At 40.5% G+C, this 22,998-nt stretch overlaps 1 protein-coding gene across 1 annotated transcript in view; it reads right to left on the reverse strand.

Moving 5' to 3' along the window:
• SLC35F1 (solute carrier family 35 member F1) overlaps positions 1-22,998 on the reverse strand; it is a 400,751-nt gene that overhangs the window by 225,002 nt on the left and 152,751 nt on the right. The window lies entirely within an intron of this gene.

Consider the following 22,998-nt stretch of genomic DNA (forward strand, 5'->3'; position numbering starts at 1 on the left):
CTTGGTTAACTCTGGCATTTTCTCATTTACATGTGAACCAACCCAATTCACAAGCACTGTAATTTACATGTGGGGTGTATAAAAGCTTCACAACTGCAGAGTTCTGTGGTCCTCAATTCACACAGCATATACTCACTGCCTCACTAAGGAGTTTGTTTGGTTTGTCTGCAAGTGAGTTCATTGCAAATTGCTGCTGCACTGTGGCACCGGCAGCTGCTGCCACTTAGAGGTCTCTGGCTTCCTCCTAATTTAGATGCTCTCTCCAGTGTTACTTTTTCTGACTTAGTGCTTATTTGCAGGAATTCCAGCAGAAAATTCTTCCCCTTTCTATGGCAGTGGGACTACTGCCTGGCCCCAGAATAGTGCTGCTGACCTAAAAGACATCATAAAAGTCACATCTGAGCAGGCATCCCTGTTCCACCACCTTGCTGTGCCCTGCTTCCGTGTAATAAAGAATCTAGCTGGCCTTTGTCCCCAGTCCTGGGAGGTAACCTCTAAACCCTTGGAATTTCCCAAGTAAATGGACTGTCTTTGTTATTCATGGTGGGTCCCTGGACCACACCTGAGAGTTTATGCTGATGATGTGATTCAAGCTTGGAGGCTGGCCACACCAGAAAGACCAATCATGTGATAGAGGGTCCAGGCTTTGAGCCACTGATATCAGCCCTAACTCCAGGTAGGGGAGAGGGGCTGGAGACTGGGTTCAACCACGCAGTCTGTGATTCAATCTGTCATGCCTACATCAAGAAATATCAATTAAAAACTCGGTCAGCTATCACGGTTGGTAGAACTCAGTATTTTTACACTTTGATACGGGGAGGGAAACACATCCCTGAAGACGATGGAAGCTTTGCATTTGAAACCCTCCTAGGCTTCTCCCTACGTGCCCCTTCTTCTGACTCGTTCTAATGGGTATGCATTTGCCATAATAAAACTGTAATCATTAAGTAGAGCACTTTCTTGAGTTCTGTGAATCATTCTAGCAAATTATCAAACCTGAGGGAGTTCATAGGGACCCCCAAATTTGGAGTCAGTCTGAAGTGAAGGTGGCTATGGCCCACCCCCCCCACAGCTGGTCCAGACTGGTGTCTGAAGTGAGAGCAGTCTTGTGGAATGCTGTGCCCTTGACCTTGAGTTGGACTAATTCTGGAGAGCTTTCTCAGTGGTCTATTTGGTTCAAAACTTAGGAACCATTTTGTTAAGGTGCATGAAAAGCCCCTGCTCAGGTGATAAGCACAAAACAGTCTGATATAATAGTTTTTAAAAAGTCCAGACTTTGGCACCTGGCTGCTTTGGTACAAATCCTGCCTCTGTTACATATAGCTTGTGTGACCTCGGGTGACTTATCTCAACCCTCTGTGTCTCAGATTCTTCATTTATAAAAAGAGTATAATAATAACAATCCCTACCTTATTGGATAGTTGTGAGGATAAATGTGTTATGCATGCAAAGTGCACAATGTTACTCATCAAGTCAAACTAATGCATTGTTTTTTCTATTAGAAACAACAAAGAAGCAAAAATATACCAATGTCTTTTTTCTCTTATTTACTATAGTATCAAATCATAGTTTTTAGACATTTAACCAAAGGCTGTTTCCATTTCCGTTTTTAGAGCACCAGAGGAATAAGGATGAATACCTCTCTAATCCACCCAGGTATGACTGGGAACCCTAGCCACCCCCAATGTGGGCTGTGCAAGGTGGGAATCCGCAGGTGCAGGTGACACTGACAGCCTCAGTTCATGGCTGACCTCAGATGTGCCCTTGGCCACTAAGCCATTTCAGCCTAGGGTCATTCCCTTCAGCTCCCTTGGCAATCAACTCCATCTATACGGGAGATTGAATTGCAGCATTGCAGGTTCCAGGAGTCAGTACTCGGCACTTGAGTAAAGGGATTCTGGTGGGGAGTGAAGAAGAGAGAGAGAAAGAGAGAGAGAAAGGGGTATGCCGTCTTCTTGGTTATACATCTTACCTATTTGACAGCTGTAGCATTGAAATCAGTAGTTCTCAAAGCAGGGTCCCCCAACTAGCAGCATCAGACCTCCTGTATCAGAAACCCAGGGGGGTGGAGACCATAACCTCTTTTAACACGGCTTCCAAGATATTCTGCTGCTCAAGTTTAAGAATCACTGCTCTAAATGATTTTGTCAGAACTGCTCTAAACGATTTTGCCCTCAGATCAGAAAATCTTGGCCTGTCTTTGTGGCACTGCCACCTTCATCAACATCTTGCTGAAATCTCCTCTCTAACCTCTAGGGGATACAGTTCTGCCCCTCACACCATGAGCACAATTCCCTCTGACCTCTCCATCGCCTAACTTCTTTAGCAGCGGTACATTTCCTGATGCTGTTTTCTCCAAGGCCCATGTCACGCCATCATTCATCATTCACAGATAGTCCTAGAGGCTGCACAAAGCAGGAACCCTAGAGAAGAAGCCAAAGCCCGTGGTGAGAAAATAAAGGGAACTGCGGGGGACACATTGAAAGAGGACGAAGAACTGCCCCCTCCTTCTACTCTTCATATGTGTTATTAATAAAATATAAGAATATATTAAGTCTTATTTTATTTCTCCTTTCCCCTGATTAGTAAAAATAAAATTCCACCTCTAGTCGTCATTTTCCCTAAGGGCATATTATTAGATACACTGGTTTAGTCATCAAATACAGGCAATGGGGACTTCCATCCTTGAATGGAAAGCTGTTCAAAGATGCTGTCTAAACACAAAGAGGGAAAAACACACAACATGGGAGTCAGAGAAAGAAGCAAAAAGTCATCAGAGGTATAAAGAAAGGGAAGCTGATAAAAAAAACAGTAGGTCACCTTTTGGTGGGGTGCTTTAGCTATCTTCACTCCCAGTGCACAGTGCGTGAGGCTTACTGGCTGCAGGAGCTGGATTGTCACTGGAAAAATGGGATAATGAAAAACGCACTGGCTCTAGCATCAGGAGACCTTGATTCTGATCCTAGATCTACTGCTTACTGGGTAGTGTTCCTGTTTAAATCATCAAGACAATCTGAGCTTAGGTTTTCTTAATTTAGGAGGAGGGTTATAGCCTTATCTACCTCATAAGGTTATTGTGAAGATCAAAAGTAGACATGTATATGAAAGTGCTTGGCAACTTCCTATACAATTGTGAAGTAATAACATAAGCCCCAGGAGCACGGAGATTTTGGACTGATTCGTTTGTTGTATCCTCAGCACCTAGAACTGTGTTGGCACATAATAGATAATAAATATTTATGGCATGAACTGAAGTATTCTTGTTATTAATTAAGGGTATTGGTGTCGGTGTGAATTTTCCATTCACACTGTGTCAGAGCACAGCACACAGGGGACATATAACCATAGTAATCTTATTTTTAGAAAGGAGACACATGGTACTTGGAAATAAACCTTTTTATAAATAGATGTGAGAACACCAAGGACTACCTAAACCACACCTACTCACTTAGCAAGACTGAAAGTTTCACTCTGGAATAATTACTAGGTAACTGGTAATTGTCGAATGATTATTACAGATTTAAGCTCAATGCTGTTTTTAATGGATTAGTGTTCTTTGTTTAATCCGTACAAAGAATGACCACTGGGGCATTATCAGCTGTTGAGACTGGTGTTGGCAACAAGATAATTCTCTAAATGAGATTTGTGATTTGAATACGCTCTCCTGTATAAAGAAATCGTCACAGAAAAATATTGCTCTGTCAGACTCAGCTCTGGCTGTGCACTCAAGTGTCCCACTCATGATGGCTGACATTTGGACCAAAACAGCTTCCATCGCCCTCCGGGTCCAACAGGAAAAGAGACAGAGATAAATGCACACCCCGAAGACATAACTGATTGGAAACCTCCTAAAAATGAAGGAAAAAACAAGGTCTTTAATGCTCTGGCTCAGGACAACTGAAAACGGGAATGAGATGTTTTAAAAGGAAGGGAAAACTCTACCTGCCTGGGACCTCCTTTGTCCCCTTAGAAGCCCACCTTCCTTCCTCTCTCCCTCCCTCTCCTCCTTCATTCTGCCGTCCTGCTTTCCTTCCTTCCCTCCCTTCTTTCCTTCCTTCCTTCCCTCCGTTCCTTCTTTTCTTCCTTCTTTCCTTCCTTCCTTCCACCTGCCTGCCTGCCCTCCTTCCTTCCACAACATGTATGAAGCTGTGCTGAATGTAGTACAGTGTGGCCTGGGCATAGGATTAAAGGAAAGTGGGACGTATGAGGACAGAAAGGGATGTGGGGTCCAATGAGGGAGGACAATACGAGTCAGCTTCAGAGTGTGGCCTTATCCTGGGGCAACTGGAAGCAGTTGTATGAATTTTAAGAGAAGTGATAGCTTTGACTTTTAGAAAGAGCATCTGGGCTACAATGAAGAACACTGAAAGAAGAGTAAGAGAGGAAAAGAGGCCAGTTAAGAACCAAGTGAGAGATTTCTGAGATCCTGAACTGAGAGAAGATGAAGAGATCCAGCAACTGCAAAAGAGGTAGAACTGATAGGATTTCATGACCAATTCTGTGTAGAATAAAAGAGAGAGGAATATTCTGCTTGAGCCAAGGCAGGGAATATAGACATAGTAGAAGAAGAAGCAGATTAGGGGTAGGAGAGAATGATACCATGAATAACAGAATATGGTTCCCATCGCGGTTCTGCATTTTCCAGTAAAGTTACCACATGTCTACAGTTAGACCCTGAATGAATAAATGGTCAAAAAGTGATGAGTGATGTATCTTCCTTAGCTCTTTGAAAGTTTCTCAGTAGGAAAGTCCTAGAATGAAGAGAACTAGAGATGAAGTGTGATCCCTGACAGTCAACCCTTGGGATTTTGAAAAACAGTGAAGGCACGTCTACTGTGCATTCGAAGGAGATTTACAACAATGCCTGAGTGATCAGGGGCTGCTCAAGAGTGCAGCCAGTCAAAGCTGAATGTCCAATCACTTTGAAAACTCAGCCGAGAGAACTATGATTATTTATTTATAGCCTAGCCTTTTCTGAAAAAGACTTGTGGTAGTTAAAAGGGGCAGTATATCTACAAAGATTTGTTTCATGAGTGGTTTTATCACTTACGACTTATATTCACTGCCTTCTGCTATGTCTTAACTAAAGAAACCTCAGAGATTCAGCTATAGGGTGCAAATTTTTAGACCAAAATTTTAGGCTGACCTAAAAATATCTATGTTCATAGTCTTCACATGTATTAGCATTTCATTCTTTTTATTTATTCAGTATTTGCCAACTGCAAATTCAGTCCTGAATCAACAGCTTGCTTGACTGAAGAAAGATGTTGAGATTGGGACATAGAAAGTTCAGAGAAATAGGTTTTAGCAGCAATGTTCCAATTTCATTGTTTCATTGATTCAATTCCTTCCTTTTCCCACTCCTGAGACAGTACAGTCGACCATGCCTCTCCCATGGCCCACATTCTCACATTACTTCTTCTGTCAAAGTAAAATTAGTAAACTAGAGATCCAGGTCTAGGGTTTGGCACTGAATTGGTAATAATAAGATCAGCTATGGAACTGCCTCAGTCCTAAACAGAAACACTGAACTGTGTATCTGTGACCTTCATCTGGTCCACAACTCCATCCCACACTCCTGGCCGTTCTACCTCTTCTCTGCTTCCACTTTCTCCTTTCCTTCCTGGTTGCTTCTTTCTAACACTAACTCCACCTGCACCCCAACTCAGCCCTCTATCAGCTCGGCTTCTTCTTGAGCCCTTGGGAACCTTATTGGTCATGTCCAGTTTGGTCAGAGACCCCCCCCCCCATGATGTTCCTTTCCCACATGCCTCAGAGTTTTAGGGCTCACTCTAGGCCACATATGAAACCTGCACAAAACTTATTAATCACCAATCCCCATAGCTGTTTACCCAATAACAAAGGGGCTGAAGAAGACTAATGGTAAGTTTTTTAAAGCAAAACACTCATTAAATATGTTGTCTACTTTGATATGTACAATTACCCCATTGGGCAGAAACTACCACCTCCATTTTACAGATAAAGAACATGAGATTTTGTAAATGTTATGATGTGCCCCAGTTTACGCCACTCACCTCTAACTCCCTGCCCTCCTCGTCCTTTGCCCAACACCACACTCTTTTCACTGAGATATTCAGTGAACAGAACAAAGAGCATAAACTCAGATTAATGACAGATCTCTTGAGGGCATTAAGTGTTACCAAGTAACCTTACCCTATTTCCCTGAAAAATTTGCTTTCTCTCTCTCCTTAAACTTTCAACATCACTTCCTCTGCCTTCCTCACTCCCAGTTGGTGATCTTTGCTTCACATTTCACTGAAAAAATGAAAGCAATTTTGTGAGATCTACATTATTTACTTATCACCTACTTTACACATCTATTTTATCTGGTCCTATATACTCAGTCTTCCCTAATGTTTCAATGGAAGGACATTCCCTGCTCTAAGCAGTGGCCAACTTTCATATGTGCCCTGGACACCATCTTCTCTCATTTACTAAAGGATTTTGCTCTTGAAAATATCCCTACTTTCTTTCTTGCATCTTGATTTTCTCTCTTGATCATTCTCAACAGCACAGAATCATGCTATAACTGCCACCTTAAAAACAACTGCGACAAAAGACCATCCCTCCCAAGCTATCACCTGATTTCCCTCAAGTCCTCTAGAGGAAAACTTCAAAGACTCATCTACCCTATATGCATCCACTGCAGGCATTTGTCCCTACCTCTCCACTGAAAGTGCTATTGTCAAGTACAGCCATGGCCTTTGTCTTGTCAAATATAACAGTTTCCAGTCCTCTTCTGACTCATCTTCTCAGTACTTCTTTCCCCAGGCTTCCAGGATGCCACATTCTCCTGGTTTTCTCCTACTTTACTGGATGCTCTTCTTGTGCACTCACTAAAGGTTAATGGGCCTTAGGATTTGTTTTTGAGACTTCTCCTGTGTCTATTTCACTCCCTTGGTAACTCATGCAGTGAGCCTTAAAGACCCACTAGACATCGCCACTTAGATGTCTAATAGGCATCTCACATTAACCAGTTCGAGATTAAACTCTGAATTCTTCCTTCACCTCCATCTAAGCCGGTCACTCATTTCAGTTAAAGACCCATTTCTTTCATCCACACAGCAGTTAAGAGATGTTTTTAGAAACTAATTTGATCAATCCTATTCTTATTTAAAACTGTTTCAAACCCTTCACTGTTTTTCCATAGAATTAAACCCAATTCCTTATGATCTAGAAGGCAACACTTGATCTAGATTTTGCCAACCTTTCTTATTTCCCACTACTTTTCTCCTCACTCTCCAGACTCCAGCCCCACCTGCCTTCTCACTGATCTTCAACTATGCCAAGCTCATTCTCACCTTAAGGCTTCACATATGCTATTCCCTGTTGGCCATGCAGAATTTTCCCCCGGGTATTTACATTGTTGGCTCTTTCCTTCTCATCATTGAAGCCTCTGCTAAATTGTCACCTCTTTGACAGGCTTTTCCTGATATTTCAATTTAAAGTAGCATCTCACCACTTCAGCTCTATTTCCAGCACAGCTCTTATTGCTATGTGAATTTATATATATTCTTTATTTAATAAGTTATTGTCTGTTTCTTTCCACCATGACATAAGCTCAACAAGGGCAGAAACTCTGTCTCATCACCACTGCATCCCCATGATGGATACATTGTAGGCACTCAAAACCCATTTGCTATGAGTAAATGACAATACTGTACTAGGAGATTTGACTTGGAGCATTCTGGCCAGTTAAACAAGGGTCACCATGAGTTTTCATAATGCCAAATGTTTCCATAATTTATACACCAATTTATATTGGGGTTAAGATATGCTAGGAGTTGTCCTAGAGACATACAATCCCTGCCAGGATTTTAATAATTATCTTGATATCTTTGACTTCTAAGCACTCATTCTCAGTTCCTTATCAGAGTTAGTTCATACTGCTCAAAGGCATGCAGAATTTAAACAGATTTTAAAGCGTTCCAACTGATCAATCTGTTTCCAAGACATTACCAACTGCTGTTTTAATCATGTATGGGACCATAAATGAAGCTTTTCGGCTTCAAGTCAAGAATTGAGGCATTGTTTTTTGTTTTGTGAAATTGGCTTATGGAAGAAGAACTTGCCTTCCAATTTTGCAAAGTCAAATTGCAGGCTGATGATTACCTTGGAGAGAGCTGTTAACAGAACACTCTGTAATCCACAGATGCCCCCAGGATCTAAACCCATGGTAGGAGAGTGGTCTTTCACTGGCAATACAGGCATGAAAACAGGTCCACGAGTCTTCCAAGTGTCTATCTTTGAGCCAGTACTATTGCAAAAATATGTCAGGGAGCAGCTTGTGACCTCTTCTGTGTGTTGTTGATTTTGTCTTTTAGCTTGGAGAATTAGTTTACTATTAGTTGTTAATGCCACCCTCTTTTCCTGAGTGTGCATCCTGCACAGAGAATATCACAAAAATGAGCAAAAGGATATAGAAATTAATGGTAGTGTTTTTTGGCAAGAAAGGACCTTGGAAGTAATGAGTACCTAATTCCTTTGGCAAATGCGCCCCGAGATATTGGATAACATGTCTAAACTCTCAGCCCAAGCTCTTTTGTTTCTTTTAGGCTTTGGACACACAGAAGAATGAGCCTTCTCACGGCTGTTTTTTTGGGGACTCCAAAGATGTATAAAGTAGAAAATCCTCAAGCAGCACCTACAGTGAGACTCCTTACAACAGAACTATTAAATTTCTCTGTCATTCTGGCTTTTACCTCCAGTTATCCCCATCTTAGTAAATGGCAACCATGATCACTGAATTCTCAGGCCAGTGTCCCCTCTCATTCTACTCTTTCTTTCCCACACCCCGTATCTAATCCTTCAGCAGGTCCATCCGTTCTATCTCCTTGTCCTAAGCACCATCATTTCTTTCCTGGGTTTCTGCAAGAGCTTGTCAACTGATTTCTCTGCTTCCACTCTGGCCCCCCAACTACGCAGTATCTGGTAGATCCATCTCCCTCTAATCCCCAGGGATGCTACTAGTCCATAAGGTATCTCTGTATAAGTTACCAAAAAAGGTGCCCCCTCTGGGTAGATGCAAACCCTACAGATGCAGAGTCTGGTAATGCACAGTACCTTTATGCTAATTAGAAAAAAAAAGCCATCCTTTCTCTGGGGTAACACATCTGTATGCCAGGGTGCATGACTTGATGAGGCTTAATCAGACTGGTTTCAGCTCCATCTTCCCTTTGGCTGGATGCCCTTGCTCAGTGCACAACCTGCACAACCAAACATAGTAGCTTTGTCCCCACCACCACCGCCAGCACTACTCCCTTTCAAGACATTCTATTTATTTACAGGATAAAACTTATTACAAATGGTGCTCATTAAATATTTCAATATGAAAAAGTGAATGGATGAAACAGTGGGAAAAAGAGGCTGAGAGATAAACTACAAGGAAAGCTGTCCAGTTGCTGGACTCAACAGTTCTTTCAAATGGGTTCTTTCCGAGACAGTACTTTTGTGGCCATGGTCAGATGGCAACTGGCACAGCTGATGAGAGTAACCCTCTGTGGCCTGCCTTGCATTATCTATTGTTTATTACACGGGTGTCAGGGATGGAAACATTTACAAGCCATTGCTCCTGTTCACGAAGGGACTACATTTTAATATAAGGGACTGGAAAAAATGGATAAAAGGGTACTCCATCATAAATAATAAATGTGAAGTTTGTGCTAGGAATAAACAGTGCTTTGGGAGTTCAGAAGGCAAGATCACCATGAAAAATTTATGAAGAGACATACATTTTAATTAGGCTAAATATTGATACTTCATTAAAGTAGCCATTGAAAGTAACTATTAAAATAATCCAATGATTATTTTCTCCCTATCAATGATTTGTCATATAGTTCTGTAAAGAATATGAGTAACTGGGCTTCCCTGTTGGCGCGGTGGTTAAGAATCTGCCTGCCAATGCAGGGGACATGGGTTCGAGCCCAGGTCAGGGAAGATCCCACATGCCGCGGAGCAACAAAGCCCGTGCGCCACAATTACTGAGCCTGCGCTCTAGAGCCCGCGAGCCACAACTACTGAGGCCCGTGTGCCTAGAGCCCATGCTCCGCAACAAGAGAAGCCCGCGCACTACAATGAAGAGTAGCCCCTGCTCGCCTCAACTAGAGAAAGCCCACGCACAGCAACGAAGACCCAACGCAGCCAGAAATAAATAAATTAATTTAAAAAAAAGAATATGAGTAACTATAAAATGCAATTTTGGGGGCTTCCCTGGTGGTGCAGGGGTTGAGAATCTGCCTGCCAATGCAGGGGACACGGGTTCGAGCCCTGGTCTGGGAAGATCCCACATGCCGCGGAGCAACTAAGCCCATGAGCCACAACTACTGAGCCTGCGCGTCTGGAGCCTGTGCTCCGCAACAGGAGAGGCCGCGACAGCGAGAGGCCCGCGCACCGCAATGAAGAGTGGCCCCCGCTTGCCGCAACTGGAGAAAGCCCTCACACAGAAATGAAGACCCAACACAGCCATAAATAAATAAATTAATTTTTTTAAAAATGCAATTTTAATGTTTATTGTTTTGAATGCCGCTCTAAATCTATGACAAGATTCAAACCAATGTAATATTTGTTGAGTGGTTGCTGGGTACAAACCATGTGCCTGGTGCTTTAGGGTGAATAAAGATGAACATGACATCATAATGTTTCCACAAGATGCTCATCATCCTACATGGGCAAGAAGAGCTAGCTGCAAATAACACTAATACAATAGAAAGAATAAGTAACTATAAATGTAACCGTACAGACAGAAGACTATGGCAGTAGAGACCAGGAAAGCAGTGGGTGGTATCTGAGTTGAGCTTGATAGATGGGAGGATTTTGATAGAAGGAATTAGGACAAAGGCACAGAAGGCGTGTATTCAGGCTGCTTTCTAGAAAGGTAGCAAGAGGAGAGTTAAATGAATTCAGTCCTGGAATACTGAACCTAGCCAAGAGCAGATCAACAAAAATGAACTTGACATTTTTCTGACATTGCATCTCTAAAAGGTAAAGAGAAAGGCAAAACCACAACAACAACCCACAAACTAGTACTGTGGACCTAATTCTGATCTGTTGGTACCAGCTGCTAAAGTGAAAAGGGGCTTGTTATGGGCCGAATTGTGTCTCCCCCCAAATTAATATGTTTAAGTTGCTAATCCCTAATATCTCAGGATGTGACCGAATTTGGAGATAGGGTCTTTAAAGGGGTAATTAAATTAAAATGAGGTCATTAGGGTGAGGGCAAATCCAATCTAACACTTACATGATGCTCATATAAGAAGAGAAAATTTGGACATAGGTGGTGACAGAGGGAAAACCATGTGGAGACACAGGGAGAAGATGGCCCTCTACAAGCCAAGAAGAGAGGCCTCAGAAGAAACCAACCCTGAAAACACCTTGATTTCAAACTTCTAGCCTCCAGAACTGTGAGAAAATAAACTTCCATTGTTTAAGCACCTTTTGGTCTGTGGTACCTTGTTATAGCAGCTCTAGCAAACTAATACAGGGCCCCAGCATCTCAGAGTCCCTGAGGCGTGGGAAGAAGGGAGAACGTTGTCAGACATGCAGACCAGGTGTTACAAAGAGGCTTTTACATATAGCAGAAAGTTCAGAGTAGAGGCAGGCATGATACTCTTTCCAAGACTATACAATTCTGTGAGCCTGATGAGGAAGAAGGGAAGGAGACAGCCAAGAAGTTGCATGGGCAAGCTCCCCCATGAGCTTGTATTTTAAAAGACATGGACAAGATATGGAGAGAAGGACATACAATCAAGGAGAAGTATCTGACAGACACAAACTAGAAACCTCAGAAAGATGAAAGTCCATGGGGAACTGAGGCATCTAAAAATAAAGCAGGTCAACAATAAGAGCTTCCTAAATTAGAGCTGATGCCCCAAAACCAAGGGAGGCTGGAGCCTGGGCTAGGCAAATGTGCAAATGTGTCCAAACAATAGCTGTAAGCAGAATTTTCCATTTCTCTTCTGCTTTGGTCTTTGTCAGCGAGAAGGAGATTCCAACGAAGAACTGGAATGATCCTTGGTAAGAGGAAATTGACATGCAAGGGAGGTGAAGGATGATGAAAGAGCACATGGCTGCTCTAAGAGAGTTCAAGTATAAATCACATCTGGAGGTGACTGCAGAACTTGCAAATGGGTGGCAGAACTGCTGACACTGACCTCTGAGAGAGCACAGAAAATGGAAGAGGTAGACAAGACAGAATATGGGCATATGCTGGCCTGATTTTCCCAAAAAAAGAAGAAAGAGGAGTCTACAAACTGTAAAATGGACAGTTTGACACCAATCTCAGGAAAAATTTCTCAATTTGAATTATGAGCATTTAAGAAGGGGAAATTTGATTATTAGGATAGCATAGATGTACTACAGAAAAAATTATGAATTGTAGAATTTCAGGATTGGAAAGGTTCCTCAGGGTGACTTAGCCCCCAAGGCTATCAAATGCTTACATTTCCACAAGTTTGTGACCCAACTCACATTTGAACACCTCCAGTGATTAGAAACTCATTACCTTTCAAGGCAGCTCATTCACACAATCATATTGGACATAATCATACAAATTCATCCAGGGAAGTTGTTAGATCAGTGTATTAGTATTCAGCATGACATATTTTGAAGATGAAGTAGAAAACTATAGGCTGGAGGACTGCTTACTTAGCTAAATTTGCAACTAGCTGAAACAGTCTTTACACAAAGAACATTAACTCATGGATTTGTGAGAAGGATGTTTATATTTTAATTTGCATCAGGAAAAGCCTAAGGAATTTGATCCAAACTGGAACGGGCAGGCCTTAAATCTGTCAGAACCAAATGGCAGCCCTGAAAGTGAACCACGTTAGCAACAGCCTTATTGAAGAAGCTCCTAGAACAGAGGAGGCCTCCTCTAAGGGTGAACATATTCTATGGGACCTCTTGGATGTGGACCCGAACGCCAGGGAAGTCTGGTGGCTCCTGAGTAGGAAATTCGGGGTGTGCAGGTGTCCATGGCAGTGAGGATCTGGTTACCTGCGTTCTGACTGCTTGCCCAGTCTCTCATACATGGACCCCATCTCTTGGGCTGCCTACAATCGGAAGAAGGGCTAATTAAACCAGTCAAAGAATAAAGATGCTTAGTCAGTGGCTCCCCGTTTACATGATGTTGGCTGAGGGCAGAGAAAGGCATAAACCTCTCAGGGCTGTTCGTTTGTTTTCCTGGTACTGCAATTCCGACCTACAGATATATTTTTATGACTATTCTTATTACCTCCGCTTCACATACCACCAGGTTGGGGTGGTGGTGCTGCTCCATGAAATGCTATGATAAAAGAGACACAGGATGGAAAAATTAGGCAAAGACACCATAAAATCAGAGACTAAGGTGATGAGACCTTGAAGCCCCCAAAAGACAGGCTGCTAAGTTCCCTGGGTCGGTGGAATCATCTCAACGTAAACAGTGGCATCTGGGGGAAGGAGCAAGTCGCCCCATTTCCCCGCAACATGCTGTCCACCTCTGACTCCTGCCCTAAATCTGTTTTTAACAATCTGTCAATCCTTTTTTTTTTTTTTTTTTTTTTAATTTTTTGGCCGCCCTTCGTGGCATGCAGGATCTTAGTTCTCCAACCAGGGATCAAACCCGTGCCCCCTGCAGTGGAAGTGCAGAGTCTTAACCACTGGACTGCCAGGGAAGTCCCTGACAATCCTTTAAATGACTTCTGCATTTGGGCTTCCTCACCACCCAAACCAGAAGCAGGGTCACCTACCCTAGAAGCCCTTATTTTTGCATGGGCACTACTACTTTAACGTCACATGAAGCATGCCACACACTGTACTTTTCAGTAGTTATGTTTGTACCTACCTCATCTCCCCCAATAGAAGTTGTTATGGATTGATTGCGTTCCTCCAAAATTCTTATGTTGAAACTCTAATCCTCAATGAGATGGTGTTAGGAAGTGGGGCCTTTGGAAGGTAATTGATTTAGATGACGTCATGAGGGTGGAGCTTCCAAGGTGGAATTAACTGCCTTATAAGAAGAGGAGAGCTCTCCCTCCACCATGTGAGGATAGAACAAGAAGGCAGCTGTCTGCAAGCCAAGAAGAGGGCTTTCACCAGAACTCAACCATGCTGGCACCATGATCTTGGACTTTCTAGGCTTGAGAACTATGAGAAAATAAATTTCTGTTGTTTAAGCCACCCAGTTTATGGTATTTTGTTATGGCAGCCCAAGCTGACCAATACCGAACATGAAGCACTCGCAAACAAATATTGTGTTTAAATTATTCTGTATCTCTTTTGACACATTAGCAAACAAAGTAGGGATGCGAGAAATTCAGAGAACAGCCTTGTATTGTTTAGAATCTTTTAGAAATGTCTGTGAATCTGTATGTGTAAAACTGCAGCTAAAATAAGAACCAACATCTATTACATCTTTTAAAGTATCTATTATAGCTAAATATGGAAAACAATTAGATTGGGGGAGTATATATGATTTGTGTTGCTGGAGTCCTTCACTTAATTTAAGAACTTTAAATTTCTTCTTTTTTTTTTTTCTGTCATAAAGTCAGGGGTTAGGAATAGAGGAGAGAGGAAAGGGCCTGGCATCAAGAATTTGGGCTTTGAAGCGACACAGAACTGGGCTGGAATCTTGGTGCCAGAATTTATTAGCTGTGTGACCCTGGGCATGTTACTTAAATTCTCTAAGACTCAGCTTCTTCAGACACAAAATGGGAAAATCAAAGCATCTACTGTTTTAAGAATCTGGCTATTATGAGAATTAAATAAAATACATATATAAAAGGCACCTATAACACAGTTAGTGCTCAAAAAATGTTATCATTATGCGTCCATGTGTGAAGAGACAGCAAATGGCCAGGGCTCAAAATTCCATACAAATAACCTCAGTGTAATTGGTGAAATCTTAAAAACAGCAAAGAGGTTTGCATTTGTGAAGCTGAGAAAGGTGCCTTTCATAACTTGAAGTGACAATAATAACTGCCCTTAAATGATGCTAATTAATGATAGCTAAATTGCAAATTATTGTTTGTAGCCAGAAGCCAAACATATACTGCCAAGAACCAATCAAGATCAACCACAGAACATTTTTAAAGGGCACATCATACAACAGAGAACCAAATACTAAATTATTTTTTTGACCTTGACTTCTTAACAGTGACATGAAAGCATCACTGGATTTTGTAAAAAGGATTCCCTTAATTATTTGCTTTTAATATCGGGAGGGGAGTACTTCAGGGATGATTTTAATGATTTTTGAATTGCATATTTTTTACCTTAATATTTCCTCATTTCTTTTCTTATAAGCATCACTTAACAGGTTTCGGAAAGCTGTGGGTGGCTCAAGTTAGGGTTCAAGGTCATATTCTCAATACAGGAACACATTTGCATACAAATATATTGCAATAGCAAAATCCTTACTGCTTTACCACTTAGGTCAGCCCATTTATCTTGGAAAGGTTTATAAAATGCCTTTTTGGGTATCTGTCTACACATTTGTTTACTTCATCAATTCAGTTTCATAATATTAAATGTAGAAAAATTTGGTTTCCATTTCAGTCACACATCCTTCCCAATGGACCGTTAAATACACATAGCCAGAAAAGAAACTTATTCTCCTCGCCCCAGAAGTGTCTGATGTGTGACTCCCCACAGATTACAAAGTTTAATGAATACTAGAATTTGGGGCAGACAAAGCAAAATCATTCAATTTGTTTTTTAGAGGACAGCTGTTGCTTTTTCCTGCCCAGTAATTCTTTCCCCTTGCCCTCTTTGGGGAGTCACTCTACTCTACCTTCAGGGGTCCTGGGGGATATGCTGGTATCCCCAACTCCAAAGGGGGATGCGTCACCCAGGCTGCCATTTGGAGTCCTCCTTCCCCAGGCCATTGGGACAAATTCAGGGATGGGCAGATGATTAAGGCAAGGCCAGTCAGTGTCTTCCCTGAGATCTGGACTATGGATACCGCAAGAGAGAGAGACACTCTTTCCTTTTGGATTACTTAACAGAATAAGTTTGAGACTGTCAGAGGTCATCTTTTTTCCTTGCTATTTGGAAAGTGCTTGCTTGAGAATGAAGCTAACACAGAGAGAAAAACAGAGCTGAAACCCAGATAGAGCTCCACTATTTTTTGAGTTTCTGGACTCAGCTGTATGTGAAGTCCTAATTTTTCGTCTTCCCTATATGTAAAAACAAACAAACAAACAAAACACCTCTTTTTTGCTTTTTAGAGTTGAGTTTCTGTTACTTGCAACCAAAAGATACCTGATCATAATTGTTTAAGGAAAAGACAAACTTTAGAGTTTTATCTTAATATTCAGAGCTTCTTTGATTTGCTAAATTCTCTTCTATCAGGGATAAACTCCAGGCCCTGTTTGCACCTATTGCTTTCTAAAATTATTCCCCAAGCCCTTCAGATTTCAGTAACTTCTATCACTAGTTACTGGCACCTTATAATAAAGACATACGTATAGTTTAAATCAAGACATCTCCTTTAGGCATCTTTAAAACTAGGCTTTGTTCTTATCTGTACAGAATGGTTTAAATCAGTGAGTCTCACCTAGGATTGGCATGTGAACCAGAATCACCTATTCTGTTTTTAAGAAAATTACACTTGCCTGAGATAAGCTGTCTCTAAAGCTCAGAGGCTGAGGCTCTGAAATGTATTTTTAAAAGCTTTGTGTTTCATATATGTATCCCTGGTTTAAGAATCACCTGTAACTATTTTAGGCAGGTATCTTCTTTAAAGAAGAAAAATGGACTAAGTTAATGGGTCCTAAATCCAGTTAATCATCAGAATCATGTGCTCTTTAAAAAAATAAATTCTTAAGGCAAATTCATGGAGCTTTCGATCTAATGGATCTTTTAGAAACTTTAATGGCTCCCTGGGTGACTCTGATGACCATTCAGGTGTAAGAACTACTGGATTAAATGATAGAACTACTGGTTCAACCTTCATGAATCTATGTTCACGGTCATTTTGCAGACACAGAGCAAAGAGACTTTAAAGGGAAAAACACAGGCTGAGACTTCCTGAGATTTGGAAGGCTTGGGACTGACCAGCATTTATCTGTACAATGACATGTGTTGAGCATGGACAAGCCAGGCTGAAAGATCGGGCCCGGTCATACCATCCTCAAAACAAAAACAGATCTGGTGTCTTAAAGGAAGCATAAGCTGAAAGCCAGGAGAAGTTCACAACTGTAGGTTTCATCATTCTGGTCTTTTCTCTATATGCATTCTTGTGTGGGCACAAGTGTCACTGTAACATCTCTACCAGGCGTGTCCTAAATCTAAAATGCTACTTAAGTGAGAAATTTGACTTTCTATTACTGAAAACTTCACAGGGTACTCCTTGGACCAAATGGAAGTAAATGAGAGTAAAAGAGAGGATAAAGAGGAGATTCTACCTGAATCTCTGACTTGTGAAATTAGCCACGATGAAACTGTGGAGCAGAAGGCCTCGGCTTACCAACTTCTCGTATACAATGAACGGGTAAAAGGGGCTGGAAATGACTATTCCCAGGCAGACACTGGCAAAATAAGTAGAATGGCACTGATGTGCTATTACGAACACTGCTGATTTCTTTGTTAGCTTTTTCTCTCCTCACTGACTGTTAACAGCTTTTTCTGCCTTATCTCCAGGCTGAAGACAGTGGAAATGCTGCCCAGGACAGCTCATTGTTTCCTTGTGAGGTGATGCATATTAGCTCTGCAGCCACTAGGAACCCAAGCACATCAGTAAAGACTCCCACCGTCTTCCCAATCACTATTTCAATCAATCTAGAAGAGTTCCTGCATATGCTACAAGCACTTTCACTTTATTTCAAACCTGGCTTAGCCTCTAATAGCTCAATTAAGTCACAGCAAAGCCATTAGAAATCAATAATCACACAGAACAGTAGTCTGAACTTCTGCAGTTATTTTTACTGTGCAGCCAATTTATTTTTCTTTACCTCTATCATATTGTTTTAAGATATATGTAATAAAGCTTTAGCAAGGCTGTGTTCTGATCTGAGAGTACTCACCGTATCTAAACACAGACCCTACACGCATGCGCTAATAAGACATTTAAAGCCTCCCTCCAGAACTTAATAAGCCAAACGTGATCCCACTGGCCCCAAACAGCCGTGTGGCTTCACCAAGTCAGAAGTGAGGTTGTAGGACACAGAAACAGAAGAAAGAAGAGAAGCTGACCAGAAATTGGCCAAATACATGGTGTTGCTAATGTAATGGTGATAGTAGTTTTGATAGATTTCACTGATTTTTTTTTTCCAACCCTGCCATTCCCCCCATTTATTGAATTGACGGCACTTACTACTTCAGAATTTGGTGGATACCATCCAGGAGGAAAGATGTTAGAGCTCAGCTTTAAGTTTCAAGCTAAATGTTTTAAATGTTCAGAGTGACACAGCAGATTTGAAAGCCTGGCTTTGTTGAAAATAAGAGCCTTTCTAAATTCCAAAAGAGTTGCTTTACATATTAAAAGCAAAGTTTGGAGATGCACATGCTTTACTATGTCTTAACAAAGAAGGCCAGAGGATATGGTGCAGGGAAAATTCTTGACAACAAGAAGGGGTAATAGAAAGTCCTCTGGCACTGATGCACAAGACAAAGAAGAGAGAAGGTGAAGATCAAGCGATGAGTGTGAGTGCCCAGGCTCACCCTCTCTCAGGGCCAAAACCTCAAATGAGAGAGGTTGGAAGGAATCACAGAACATGGAAGTTGTTCCTTTGTCCAGGGAATAGCTCAGCAACGTGTAAGTCCCAAATTCAGCCAGCACCAGGGCAGCACCAGAGGAAAACGGCCAGGCCAACAGACTTGAGGACAGCCTCACAATGTCCTGCCTACCTCAGTGAAGTATGGAGGAAGCAGCCGAAAGTTCTCAGATCTCCAGAATTTGGGGGCACCAAAAAATTGCTAAGATAAAAAGTGGACCCCCTCCAGCAGTTCCACTCCTAGGTATATCTAAAATAATTGAAAGCAGGGACTTAAACAGATACTTCTACACCCCTGTTCATAGCAGCATTATTCACAATAGCTAAAAGGCAGAAACAATCCAAATGTCTATCAAGAGATGTATGAATAAATAAATGTGTTATATATAAACAATGGAATAATATTTAGTCATAAAAAGGGATGAAATTCTAACACATGCTACAACTTGGATGAACCTTGGAGACATCATGCTAAGCGAAATAAGCCAGACACAGAAGGACAAACGTTATATGATCTCACTTATATGAGGTACCTAGAATAAGCAAATGCATAGAGACAGAAAGTAGAATAGAAGTTACTAGGATCTGGTGGGTAGGAGACAATGGGGATTAATTGTTTAATAGGTACAGAATTTATGTTTGGGATGATGAAAAAATTCTGGAAATGAATAGTGGTGATGGTTACACAACACTGCAAGTGTACTTAATGCCATTGAATTGTATACTTAAAAATGGTTAAAAGGGTAAATTTTACATTACGTATATTTTACCACAATAAAAAAAATTTTTAAGTGGACCCTTAGTGGCTTGGCCAAAAGACTAAGAGGCTACATAGTGTTCACGTCCATGGCAGGGACAATGGAATTCAGCGGTGAATGCCCATAAGCCACGCCAAAAAACCAGCCCCAAACAACTGTGGCTTGGGTTGCTCAGTGTTCAGGCTGGCTGACAGGCATTTCCACAGAGGTCAGTGAAGACTCAAAAGACAGCACCAGGGTCAAAGGGCCATCAGATGTCTCCCCATCAAGCTGCACAAACACTGAAAGGATACACAGGCTTCCTCCTACATCTTTATGCCACCTTGGGTTGGAGTAGTGGTTAGATGAAAGAAAAAAAGTGATAGAGAAAAGGGAAAAAAGAGTCCTGACAGCGATACTAAACTCTGAATTGATTAATTATCACAAAGTGACAAAGTTTTAACTGAGATTGTATTAACTGCAAAAATCAAAGTATAATTCATCACCATAGGAATAAAGCTTCAAGGGGTAGGATAAGATCAGTTGTATAAATTTATCTAACTATCTATCTATCTATCTATCTATCTATCTATCTATCTATCTATCTATCTATGTGAGCTCCAGTCTCCTACAGAACCTGGTACATGAGGCCTTTGGTCCTCAGCTTGACATATCAATAGAGTATATATTGCTATTTTTTTCCTCATAGTTTCCAATGCATTCTTTTAAAGATTTTTCACAATATTAAACAACAAAAACAAAATTTGTGAATTTGTTCCTGTTTCTGAATTGCTGCCCCCAAATTCTACCCATTCCTCTTTTTATTAGTGGTCTCCAAGGTTTTCCACCTCTTTGTTCTTTCACAATGTTTAACTTGAGCTGTCACTTTTTGCCTTACACTCTTTCTATTAACTTTGGATAGAAATACAGAAAGAATAAGCATTGGGTATTTCTCTCATCCATGAATTTTAAAAATAATTTTTAAAATACTCCACCAAATACAGCAGGCCTTTGAGGTGACATCACTGAAATGAGAAGCCATTTAAAAAAGAAGAAGAAAAGAAAAACAGGTTCCATTGCTTTAGTCTTCGCAGGACATCAATTAAAGAGAGACACTTGCCTTCTGACATTTTTTTTTTAAATCCCAAGACACAGAACTTAAATTGACTACCATTGGCAAGCTTAACCCTCTACTGAGAAAAAGTTAGTGAGCTAGAAAATTAAAACACGGCCAGACTAGGTGAAAAATGGTGTAAGTAACACATTTACGGTTGGATGTGAAGATCTTTAGACTGTAATTTCTTGCTGTTTCAGAGTTTTCTGGGAATTCTCTCCCTCTACTACTGAATGTAGTTAATGTATTTCCCAGTCTGCTGATTCTGCCTGTCATAGGAATCTCCAGGGGCAGCTGGATGCTCTACATTGCCTTCGATATGCTGACAAAGGTTCAAAATAAAACTATCTTAAACCCTCAATCTGTTGTCCAGCATTTAGATTATACATTGCTTTGTTGAAGTTGAACGCTTGTTACCACGTTCCACATTTATTATGAGTGAATTAAAATTCCCAAAAGTCTTATCAGATTAATTAGACAAAAATGTGTCTTAAAAAAAAAAACACTTGATAAGAGTTTTATCCATTCCATTTCCAGCAGTGACTCTATAAACTACTGACTTAAATTCTCAAAGGGCATTTCCCAGTCTCTCTTATAGACTAGTCAAACAGTTATGTCTATTTTTGTACTTGGCATAGTGATATATTGGAAAACTGTGACATGAAAACAGAGTTCAGGAGTTCCACACAGATCCTCTACTGCTCGTGTATGTTCCCATCCACCCGGAAACCTTGACCCACACATAGTCTCCCTGTAGAGCCTTCCCGGGGCATCGCTGACTGGGCTCTCCTGGCCCTGCACACACTGCACTGAATGCTTTTGAGTGTTTACCTTGTTGGTACCATTGTCTGCTTGCAATGAGGAACATGTTAACGCTTTATTTACAAACATTCCAAACTGTAAGATGTCAGTTCTCCAAAGATTAATCCATTAGCTCAATAAAATTTCAATTTTGATTAAAAAACATATAGAATTTGGAAACCGTAATGTAGGTGGAGGCGGGAAAGGGGGCTTGAAAAATCATTCTAAAGTAAACAAAAATAATTGCACGAAAATAGGCAAGAAGATTTCAAGAAAGAGAAAAGAAAAGCTGGTCCTATATATAATAAATATGGTAAAGCTTGTAAGCCTATAATAACTAAAACAGTTTAATGGGGGTGAAAGATCAATCAATTCTATATAATCAATCAATATACAGAATCCATTGTATATTATGTATATATAATTGTACGTAATAACAGTACATAATAAGATATTATTTTAATTCATGGTGAGAATATGAATTATTTAGCAAACAATATTGGAAACAATTGGCTAAATAAAGTTCCCACCTCACACCTTAGATTAAAGGTAAGTTCTTAATGCATTAAATATTTCAATGTAAAAGCAAAGCATAAAAATACCATAAGTAAATACAGAAAACTACTTACATAATTTGGGGGTGAGAAAAGTTTTCTAAGCATAACACAAAAAGCCAAATCTATAAAGCAGAAATCATAAACTCAAATAAGTACAGGAGCCAAACAGATAACATAAATGAGCAATTATCAGACTAGATAAAATAATTCTGTTTTTTTTAAAATTTATATTCTCTTGCACATAAAAGTCATAAGCACGTATGTATAAATATATATTTTTAAGTCTATATACATTTAAGAACCACAATCAACTCCAAATAGCAACCAGGTTGCTTCCAAAAGTAAAGTGATAATAGATCAAAAATATTGCATTTGTATAACTCAAAGACTAATGTGCAAACAAAAATACAAATGCAGTTTTAAATATTATATTAGTCAGGGCTTTACTGCTGTTTGTGCATCTAATTACAATATTTGTCATTTTAATCTTTGCATTAGGCTCCCAGTGCATCTTGGTTGGCAGTTACGAAATGTTTCTAGAAAAAAAGTGTACGTGTGACCACAAAATCTGATGAACTATTTTGTAATGCTAAAAAGATGCCAATACAAAATTAATTACAGGTTTTCTTTTGGAAATAACAGTAGTTTCCATTTATCATGTAGATTTAAGCTCTTACTGGATTGCTATTAATATACTGTGACAATTAATGCAAAACCACTGAAGAAACTAAAAATCCTCTGAAGTATAATTATAAGTGAGAAATGTTCCGAGTCCCAGGGTTTTATTTTCTGACCATTTATATTCTGACCAACATAAATAAGATCCTGACTGTAGGTTCAAGAATTCAATTGACTAATTTAACCAAACTCTTTTGAAGACCCAACATTCTCACTAAACAAGTACTATGTTGTAAAACAGAACATGCTTCATCATCATTCATTCAGAAGGCACACAGAGAGAAAGGGCTGCATAAACTCTGCAGTGGAAAGTAAAGCTTTGGCACTTAGGTAGCAAGGTTGAAGCCCAGTCCCCTCCCCCTGCCCCTAGATATCTACTTCTTAAGTCTCAAAGTAAC

Source organism: Eubalaena glacialis, chromosome 12 (genome assembly GCF_028564815.1).
Source record: "Eubalaena glacialis isolate mEubGla1 chromosome 12, mEubGla1.1.hap2.+ XY, whole genome shotgun sequence".
NCBI lineage: Eukaryota > Metazoa > Chordata > Mammalia > Artiodactyla > Balaenidae > Eubalaena > Eubalaena glacialis.